Source organism: Vombatus ursinus, unplaced genomic scaffold (assembly GCF_900497805.2).
Source record: "Vombatus ursinus unplaced genomic scaffold, bare-nosed wombat genome assembly UNPS02014942.1, whole genome shotgun sequence".
NCBI classification, from domain to species: Eukaryota; Metazoa; Chordata; class Mammalia; order Diprotodontia; family Vombatidae; genus Vombatus; species Vombatus ursinus.
In genome coordinates this window covers 18259800-18271356 of record NW_020954720.1, presented here as the reverse complement: position 1 = coordinate 18271356, position 11557 = coordinate 18259800, and the positions used below count along the sequence as shown (strand labels likewise).

General features: G+C 37.9%; 1 pseudogene; it reads left to right on the top strand.

Moving 5' to 3' along the window:
- The first annotated feature begins 7210 nt into the window (after positions 1 to 7210).
- On the top strand, positions 7211 to 8581 carry LOC114029940 (annotated as a pseudogene).
- Positions 8582 to 11557: the final 2976 nt, after the last annotated feature.

Here is an 11557-nt window from a genome sequence, read left to right as displayed (position 1 = left end):
TGACCTCAGGAAGATGAGTCTTCCTAACTACAGGCCTAGTACTCTATCCATTGTGCCACTTGGCCCCCCTGTTGATTGTCTAGATTTAAGAAAAGGTTAAGATAGATTAAATGCAGGAATGCTTTGCTTGACTATACATATTTGTAACTTTTGCTTTTCTCTACTTTCTCAATGTGGAGGGGGGGAGTTGAGAATTCAGAGAATTCAGAGAATTCAGAACTGAAAATAAAATTGAATTTAAAGATAGTGTAGATTAAATTTAAAACTGTACTTACATTTTTTTATTGCAGGGGGAGAGAAGATAATTGTTAAACATTTACAAGCACATACCCTGTATTGCTCTTTTAACATTTTTTGAGCTCATAACAAATATATTAGAAGATCTCATTACATGAAGTCATCATGAGATTGTAAGCCAATGGCTACTCATCATCATCCTCATCCTCATTATCACTTGTAATTTCTATGCAACTTTATGGTTTATAAAGTGCTTTCCATCAGTTATTCCCATTGAGCCTCACAAAACTCTTCTCTGTGATTTTAGGAAGTTGCTGAAAAAGTCTTCGTTTCTTCCTTCTGTGTCCTAGATGACACATGGCTACCAAATGAGATAAACGCCTTACTCTTTCTGGAAAATCTGATGTTTAATTGTAACTTCAAATGGCAACAAAGACAAAGAAGGCTAGAAGTTAAACACAACTCTTCAATGACAGAGCTTGCATTCTAGCTTTAGGATTGTAATCTAAATATTTAAGAAACTTAACCTTGTTACCCACAGGATAAGCAGATTTACCTTTCTTTAACAGAGGGAAAAGCTAGAGCACTGGAAAGCAAATCTATAAATATGTTTCCAGTTGCTTCACCCTATCTGATAGGAAGAAAAAAGGCATTCTTGCCTCAGGCCAATATAGCTGTAAGTATCTTACAAATACCTCTAAATTAGCACCTTTTTTTTCTAGCAAAGGACACCAGGGAGTAAAGGGAATTTGTCTAACTTAATCACAATTAAATAATCTCAAACTCTCTATATCCCCAAATATTTGATAATTTGAGTGATAAAATTCTCCTTATTCAAAAAACAGACTATAGGACAGGATAGAGGTCTTAAAAAAAAAAACCACAAAAACCTGAAGAAGATGTCCTGAGTGGCCTGAGCCTTGGGGGATGAGTCTACTTCAACCACATAGGTGGGGGCCAAGTTAATCAGATGGGGTAAGGATTCAGGCCAGCCAACTGTTACTAAAAGGGACCTAAGGATAATACTACACTTGGATTCACAATGCAGCTATGAGATTGCCGTTCTCCTTCCCCTCCCCATCTCATAAAAAGTACAATTTCCTAAGAATGTGCTATCACAGTTTTATGTATGAACTAAAAAATAGCTATATCCGTTTACAGCATATGAAGAATGCACACAATGCATAAAGAATATGTAAGTGAGGTTTTCTCCTGAAGAAACAGATGACGCCTATCTTTCCATTGGCAAACAAAGAGCACTTTACCAAGATGAAACACTTTAGAGGGATATATGCTTTGGAATCCCTCAATATACTCAAACAAAGCAGACCTAAGACCCATATATTTATATCATCATGCTAAATCACTATATGTATTTATATCACTATACAAATCCCCCCCCCCACAATCATTAAGGTAAATTAAGATAGGGCTTCCTCCAATGTCTGTGCTTTATGCTACAATCTGTTAAATCATTCATTCATTCAGGTAATATGCTTTTATAAAACACTTGCTCTCTACCAGGCATTGTGCTAAACTTTGGAGAAAAAAATCTATTGGAGGAGAGAACATACAAACAATTATATACAATTAAGATATACACAGAACAAAATGGAAACAATAAAGAGAAAGAAGAAACTAGCATTGAGGGAGATTGGAAAAGGCTTCTTTAAGAAGGGGGAGATTTTAGATAGTACTTGAAAGAAGCCAGGGAATCCAGGAAACCGAGAAGAGAAGGGAGAGAGTTCCAGGCATGGGGGAAAGTCAGTGAAAATGTCCATCCAGTAAGGAGATGGAGTGTCTTATGCAAGGAAGAGCAAAGACATCACTGGATTACAGAATACGTGGTAGGGGAGTAGGGGATGTATAATAAGTTGTAAAAAGACCAGAAAGGTATGAAGGGGCCAAATTTTGTCAGTACCTTTCCCTTTCAAGGATACTTTCTTTACCGATTTTTCAGAGTGGCAGCAAGTGATGCAATAGAAAGCCTAGTGGACCTGAAAACATGGCCATACGTATATAGATATAGGAAGAAAGGAAGGAAACAAGCATTTATAAAGGACTCACTATATACTAGGAACTGTGCAAAGCATTTTACATTTGACCCTTATTACAACCCTAGGAGGTAGGTGCTATTTTTATCCTATTTTAAAGTTAAGGAAACTGAAGTAGACAGAGGTTGAGTGACTTGCCCAGGGTCACATGGTTCATAAGTGTTTGAGGCCAGATTTAAACCCAGTTGGATCTTCTTAACTCTAGGACGACCTCTCTATCTTACTACCTATCTCTCTAACTAGGTAGGTAGATACATACATATATGACATATATTTGTTGTTGAATCATTTTCAGTTGCATCTGACTCTTCATGACCCCATTTGGGGTTTTCTGGCAAAGATACTGGAGTGATTTGCTATTTCCTTCTCCAGTTCATTTTACAGATGAGGAAACTGAAGCAAACAGGGTTAAGTGATTTGTCCAGGGTCCCACAGCTAGTAAGTGTCTGAGGCCAGATTTGAATTCAGGAAGATGAGTCTTTCTGACCTCAGGCCCAGCATTCCATCCATTGTGCTATCCAGCTGCCCTTTACATACACATGTACCACATACTATAAATATATGTATTTGGTCTGGAACTGTCATCTCCTTGTTGTAGGCAACTTTCAGTGGGGCATTTCCTTCTACCAATGCAGATTAACACCTGGTCTGTGACAAAGTCTTTGAGAGTTGCCTGGGATAAGGACAGTCGAAATGATGTTGTGCAGGTTCACAGCCAATATGTGTCAAGTATAAGGTTTTCAGCCAGGTCTTTTTGAGTCTAAGAGTAGTTCTCTATCTACCATTACCTGCTGCCTTCTCTATATTAAATAGGGATATTACTACTTTGGGGCAACTAAGTGGCACAGTAGATAGAGTGCTAGTCCTCAAATCAGGAAGACTTGAGTTCAAATCTGACTTTGGAGACTTATTAGTTAGGTGACCCTGGGCAAATAGCTTAACCCTGTTTGCCTCAGTTCCTTCATCTATACAATGAGCTAGAGAAGGAAATGGCAAACCTCTCCAGTATCTTTGCCAAGAAAACCCCAAATGGGGTCACAAAGAGTCAGACAGGACTGGACAACAACAAAATTACTCTTTTACCAACTGCCTGCCTTCATACGGTTGTTGTGAGAAAAGAGCTTTGTAAACCCTGAAGTACTAGAGAAATCTGAGCTCTTCTTTATTTTCATATACTGTCACTTGTCTGAAATGTATATGGAGGCAGGGAAGTGCAGGGAATCACATATGACCATTTGTTCCAGTATGGCCTTGCCCAGAGGCAAGAAAAGGATAAAATACTATCATGCCATCTACCTGATAAAGATATAGAAACCAGGCAGAAAGCAAATAAAGTAAAAATCTAATTATAGCATCTACCTCATCAATAAACATAATTATTGCTCTTCTCTTAATCATATCCCCAAGCCTCTGGACTCTTGACACATGCAAACACTTCATTATTACACTTTTTAAATGTTTTAAAGGAAAAACTCAAATGAGGCAGGCTTTTTTCCTTCTTTATCTGCTGCAGGCAGTGAAAGAATTTGTTATATCTCAATGAGACATTTGAAATTTCACTCATTTAATTTGTCCCAACCTCAAAAGTATTTTAAACACAAATCCATCTTCTTTTGGCAGTCTCAATGTCAAAAAGTTATCAAGGGAACAAAGCACACCTTCAGCCTAATCAAATGATACTTTTTACAATCGACATTTCCATTATCTAGAGCTAAGCTAAACTCTACAAACAATGAGCATACAACTGAAATTCAAATTACTCTATTTATAAAAAATTGTCAGAAAATAGGAAATATTGAAAACTCCAAAGTGATGACAAACAGGAAAGTCAACTTGTTGAGAATAAAATAACCCTTGGAAATGCCAAACTCAACCCACAAAGGTATCAAAATAACAAAGTGGGGATTGACAACATGGCACTCTATTCCTTGCCTTCTTTGAAGTTTTTATGCCTCAGTTTGTTGTGTTTAGGAAGTGGATTTCTAGATACTTGTCATATACCTTTCTGCCATTTGTATGGGCCCACCCTTTCATGCAGAAAGAGCGGAGGTGAGGAGAAGGTCAGAGAGAGAATAAGATCTATCTGGCATTTGTTTCCAAAGCCAGATGTTCAGTGACCTTTGATTGGCCATCTTCTTTAGTCCCATTTGTTTTTCTGTCACCAAATCCCCACTTCACAGTGTATGGAAGATTAATGAGGTAATATGTTTGAGCATTATTATCTTATTAGGAGAAAGGCGTTATGTAAATACTGAGTCTTGTGAGCACAAACCATGTTATATATTATTTTTATGGTTGTTATTGAGTCATTTCAGTCATTTCCAACTCTTTGTGACACCATTTGGGGTTTTCTTGGCAAAGATAATGGAGTGGTTTGCCATTTCCTTCTCCAGTTTATTTTACTGATGAGAAACTGAGACAAATTAAGTTACATAGCCCAGAGTCACACTATTAAGTGTCTAAGGCCAGATTTGAAATCATGAAGATGTCTTCCTAAGTCCAAGTTCATTACTCTATCCACTGTACCACCTAGCTGCTCATCACTTCCTCCATATGTCAGTGGATCCTTGTCCTCATTAATACGGAGGTTTCATCCAGTGGTGCTAACTACAACTCTTTCATGATTTCTCATTCTCCACAGACTCTTCATGAACTTCATGGGTGGCCATGAGCAAAGAATTAATCACCTGATGGTCAACCTACTAATGATGAACCTCCCTACACTTGACTAATCTGGTACTCAGATGTAAGCCATCAGGGTGGGAATTATATTTGAAGTCTTTCTAGCTTGATAGAAAATCTCAGCTCTTAGTCCTCTGATCTAGCCTCCAAGAACCCAGGATTGCCTACCTTTGTCTCATAATGAAGGCTTCATAGTAGGACTTTTCTTTAGTAAAATAAAGGTTAAACTCTCAAAGACTAATAAAGGTTATTGAAGGTGATAGGTTGAACAGACTCTAAAAGTCACACAGTCCCCCTCTCTTTTCAACAAATGTTTACAAAATGCAGCAATGCTAACAATTAGCAGCTTTTAGCACACTTGACAGGAAACAGCACAGAGATTTTCAAGTAATAAGACAGATACAGGCCTTAAGCCAAACTGAAAAATATATGGTATACCATATTTGTCTTCCTTTCTGTACCTTCTTCACCTCTTAGTTCTTTTTGTTTTGTTTTGTTTTGTTTTTTTAGTTTTTAGGCAATTGGAGTTAAGTGACTTGCCCAGGGTCACACAGCTATTAAGTGTCAAGTGTTGGTCTGAGACAGGTCCTCCTGACTTCTGGGCCGGTGCTCGATCCACTGCGCCACCTACCTGCCCCCCACCTCTTAGTTCTTGCTCCCAATATCCTGCCTTCCTACTTCCCTATATCCTACTCCAAAATCACAAATCAGCTTTTCTTCCTTTCTCTCCTCCATTTAAACTCCCATTTTCACAAATTAGGAGGAAAGCAAGGTGGTTATTAGATTAAAATATTGCATATGGATTTTAAAAGACAAAGATCATACACAGTGAGGAAAACTGGATATAACTAAGAAACACCAACTTTGTATTCAATGAGCCTTTTCAGAGGGTGATCTGCCTTGCTTGCCTCAAAGTGAATGTTATATCATCTCCTGTCTCCTTGCTAGTTACATAAAAGACTGACCCCTGCTTGCAATGCCACCAAGTCCTGCTCCTACTTACAGTGAGACAGGCCATAGGACACATTACTTCTGGCCTCCTGGCTAGGAATCCAGATTTCCACAATGTATTGCCTCTTTTATGGGATTCTGGAGACCAACAACCTTTCCAGAATCAGGGCCCTCAGAGGGCGCCTGGCTATGACATCCCCAGGCTCTGGTTCTGCTTTCCTTCAGTTGTGACTTCAGCATATACCACCTCCTGCTTCATCATAAGTTTCTCCCAATATGCCAATTTTCATGTCCTCCAAAGGTTTCCTAAGCCTGTGGGGCCACCACACAATGAAACTCTTCTTGTACTTGCTATTAGCCAGGCTCTAGCAAAGACCTCTTGTCTTTGGGCTAAGCTTCTAGAAACCCATTTTCACAACACTACTAGTCCCTGCTTGAGTTCGATTAAAAGTCAGGCTTTCTGACATCAAGAGACACAACACTACCTACCTGCTTATCAGGTAATTACAGGGTGTGCCAACCAAGGCATTAATGGGGGGAAGGGGAATCATAAATCTTTGAATTACTTGTGTTCATGAATAAACCTTTTCCCATCCACTGATATTCTGCCAGGACTCAATGGTTGGTGTACTCCCAAGTTTCTCTTACTCTCCCCATGTCAATGGTACTAAACCCCTAAATACAGAAGAACAACCTTCATACACTTAGCTATCTGTTTTCTCATTCCTATCTACTTTAAACTTCACCCCCTCCATGTCAAACTACCTATATACCTTAAATTTCCACTAAGTCCTCTATGGCTACCTTTCTGTAACTAAAAATCTTCATTTTAGACCTCTTCTCTCTCTCATTCCATACATTGGCACTCACTGTAACCTGGCTCCCTGGTAATGACATTGTGTCTTTGGTAATCATTTCTAGTACTGGTTGCACTTTTTTAAATATTTCCCAACTCATAAGCCTAAAAAGGGAGTCAGAATAATACTTGATCCTCATTTCCCTTTCTAGACTCCCTCTGCTGCCATGGCTCAGCAATATATCCTGTTTAAGATTATCACTACCACCAATTCAGATCCTGGTGGCAATTATTTACCCATTCCCAGTATAGTCTTCCTTCTTTCTTAGGGAGTTTAGTGCCTTGCTCCCAGTCTATCTCTCCACCCCAAACTTCTGCCCTCAAAAAAAACATGTTAATAAGTCCCTCAAAAAACTTAACATCCTTTTTCGCAACTGGTTTGCCACCAGAACACAGGTGTTGGGAAAACCATTGCTAAACCTCCACAAAAATGGGCAAGGAAAAGACTCACATTAATATTGTCATCATTGGACATGTAGACTCTGGCAAGTCCACCACTACTGGCTACCTTGTGTACAAATGTGGTGGAATTGATAAGAGAACCATTGAAAAGTTCAAGAAGGATGCTGCTGAGAGGGGACAGGACTCTTTCAAATATGCCTGGGTCTTAGATAAGCTGAAAGCTGAATGTGAGCATGTTATCACTATTGATATTGCCCTGTGGAAATTTGAGACCAGAAAATATTACATGACCATTATTGATGCTCCAGGATACAAAGACTTTATCAAGAACATGATTATAGGATTATAGGTACAACTCAGGCTGACTGTACTGTCCTGATTGTTGTTACTGGTGTTGGTGAATTTGAAGCTCAAAGAATGGGCAGACCCATGAGTATGCCCTTCTGGCCTACACACTAGATCTGAAACAACTGATTGTTGTGTAAACAAAATGAAATCTACTAAGTCCCCCTACAGCCAGAAGAGATATGAGGAAATTGTCAAGGAAGTCAGTACCTACATTAAGAAAGTTGTCTACAACTCGGGCACAGTAGCTTTTGTGCCAATTTCAGGTTGGAATGGTGACAACATGCTGGAGCCAAGCTCTAATTTGCCTTGGTTCAAGGAATGGAAAGTCACTCTTAAGGAAGATAATGCTAATGAAACTATACTGTTTGAAGCTTTGGATTGCATCCTTCCACCAACTCATCCAACTGACAAGCCCCTTCATCTCCACCTCAAGATGTCTACATGATTGGCAGTATTGGAACTGTTCCTGTTAGCTGAGTGAAAATTGGTGTTCTAAAATCAGGCATGGTGGTCACCTTTGCTCCAGTCAATATTATAACTCAATTAAAGTCTACTGAAATGCACCATGAAGTTTTGAGTGAGGCTCAAATAACATTTGTTTCAATGTCAAGAATGGGTCTATCAAAGATGTCCATCATGATGATATGGCTGGTGATAGTAAGAATGACCCACCTATGGTAGCAGCTGGCTTCACAGCACAGGTAATTATCCTGAACATCCAGGCCAAATCAGTGCGCCTGTTCTGGATTGTCACACTGCTCACTTTACTTGCAAGTTTGCTGAACCAAAGGAGAAAATTGATCATTGTTCTGGTAAGAAGCTGGAAGATGGCCCTAAATTCCTGAAATCTGGTGATGCTGCCAGCATTGACATGGTTCCAGGCAAACCCATGTGTGTGAAGAGTTTCTTTGATCATCCTCCTCTCGTTCCTTTTGCTGTTCGTGATATGAGGCAGACCGTTACAGTTGGTGTTATCAAGACAGTTGACAAGAGGTCTGCTGGAGCTGGCAAGGTCACAAAATCTGCCCAGAAGCCCCAGAAGGATAAATGAATATTCTGCACAACACCTGCCACCCCAGTCTTAATCAGTGGTAGAAGAACAGTCTCAGAACTGTTTGTCTCAATTGGCCATTTAAATTTAATAGTAAAAGACTGGTTAATCATTACAATGCATCAGAAAACCTTCAGGAAGAAAGGAATATTTTTGTGGACCATTTGTTTCATGGAAGTTTTAAGTTATTAGTTTTTAAAATCAGTAATTTTTAAATGGAAACAACTTGACCAAAAATCTGTCACAGAATTTCGAGACCATTAAAACAGTTTAATGTGAAACCTGTGTGTTCTTTGGGTTAACCATTATTAGAATTCAATGGGTTTGGAAAGCATTTAAGGTAACCAGGCACAAATAATTCCGTTGGCCACAGAATCTTTGCTACACTATTTGGTTACAAAAGTACTAACATTGGCAAGTGAGCTCACTTAGCCTAACAAATGTAATTTTTGTTTAAAAAAAATGTATAGTTTACCTTTGGACAAAACTGATACAAATATGTTAACTGACCTGTTAAGACCGTACTTTAGCCTCTTAATGAAAATAATGGTATTCCCTTTTTTGTAGGTTAAAGGAGAAAGTGCTATAGAATATATATATACATGAATATATATATACATGAATATATATATATATCTACAATGCCCTTCCAAAGCCTTTGGATTATTTCCATTATTTTTTCTAGCTAGACAATCTCATCTAAATACCAGTAAGTCATCTGGTGAAGACGATACAAGTATAAGTTTAGATGGATTTTTAAGGAAATTGGCACTGTCTCATAGAAATTTTTATGTAATTGTCCATCTATTTGAGATTCACTAGCACTGAAATAAGAATTTTTTCTATAAAGTTTAGTATTACCTCTTAATTTCTGATTGTGCCAAATGGAAGTAATGCTATCTGCGGGAATGATAAAGGTAATTTAGTGAATTAAGTTAAAGCAATGAATGTCACAAGTGCCACTACAGAAAACTGCCATGTTAACTGATTTGCTACTTCATACAATGTGGTATAATATAATTATTTAGTATGTGACTGTAATAAAGTTCCCAACTTCTAAGATTAATTTTAGCCCTGAAAGCTAGCATTCTTTCTATGGAGTGTATCATTACCTCTTACTGTAAATTGCCTCATAAGTTCATTTTTAGAATCAAAACTTGGAATTTTAGAACTAATTCTGACAAGTGAGAAAATAGCCTCCTTGAAAGATGAATGAATATTCTTATTATGGGTATCTTAGAATTTTTCAGCTTTGTTTAACTGTCTCATAACAAACCCTTAAATATCACTAGTAAGTAGGGTGTTGGGTGGATATATTTTTTAAGGGTTTAAAATTTTCTTGATTAAAATAAACATGCATGTTGCATTGTAGGGGAACCTATGGCAGATGCTATGTAGATGACAGAACATAGCTGGGAAACAGCACTTTAGGTAAATCTTATCTATATGTAATCCACATAAGGTAAAATAAGTTATTGAAAAATTATAGTGAGTGGTGTTGTCATCATAATAAAGGTGTTTCTTTTAATTTTGCAAAAAACAAAAAATCCTAACATCCCAGTTACTCAACCTAATCTCCTAAGATCTATTCTTCTACTCTCACTCAACTACATACAAGGATGGTCATCATCTGTAAGGATTCTACTTTTATGTTTAAGAACTCTGAAATCTTTTTTTTTTAAATCATAATATTTTAGTATCTACTCTCTCTGTCTTCTTACCTCCTACCCTATTATTTGTCCTCACATTGACCACTGATATTTCTGGTCTTAGGTACTTACCTAGGTCAACTGTCCTGACCTGGCTATGGTCTCCTTTCCCAATACTGAAATTTTAGAAACTAGTTCAACTCTATACTATTCCTAATCTTGAATTTTCTACTGCTGGAAGGTAGATACTCCAAGTCTCTTTTTTAAAAAATAGTAGTTGATGATGAAGAGGTCAATAAATGTATTCTTGTGTAAAGAAAATATATCTATTCATTGTCAAATGATGAGATAATGCCACTGTTAGAGATGAACATTTGATAGCTAATATGAATAGAAAAAGAATTTTGTTTGAATTTTACTGCCAAAACATGTATATAAACAAACAGCTTTCAGTTGAAATTTTGGAATATACACAGAGAAGATCATTTGTGGTATACCTTGGAGGATTCATCTGTTTGTTAACAATATGGAATTATGTAGGAATAGTTTTAAACTAAAAATAGGCAAAGAAAGATCCTTTATTTATTAAAATCTAGAGAAAAGGAATTTTGAAGAAATACAGTTTTAGGAGACCAAAGAGAAAAAAGACATTTTTGGACCCATCAGAACTAAGGAATGTTGGGTACTTAAGCTCATTTGCGTATACATTTTAATGACTAAAGAGCATAAAACCAAGGTAATGAGTAATCATGTAAGCTTCTGGAGATTGGGGTATAATCAGTTTTTTAGTGATAATTTTGATAGGGGAAATTTGAAAAGTTGTAGCTTTTTGCATGAAAAGGGAGTCACTGAGAGGAGACTCTCATTTAAGCTACTGAAATGTAGCAAGAGGAAACATACAAAAGAGAACAGCAGCCAGGGAGCAAGAGAAACCTGAAAAGAAGTGAAGAAGACATCTTATTGGGGCCTGGAAAGCTGCTTATTTGGAGGTATGGTGGGTCGGGGAGAGAAGGCTTTCACTGAGTGATTCCTGATTAGTTGGAGAGAGCACTGATTTCATCGGTCAAGAGTTCCAGGCATGACTATTGCCATTCAGAGCTTCCCAGAGTTGGAGAAAAGTGAAGTTTTTCTCGAGTTTTTTGCCCTCTGTTGCCTCCTCTGGCTTGAGAATGAAAATTAGTGTGTGTGGGGGGGGTGAGGCTTGCCACAGAACCATGTAGCCCTCACCACTTTTCTCCCCCAGTGCGTTGGTGATCCAAAGCTGTGATTGTAGAAGGATGAGAGAGCAGTGAGTTTGAGGGGGCAGGGGGATGGGTAAGAGGCCTCT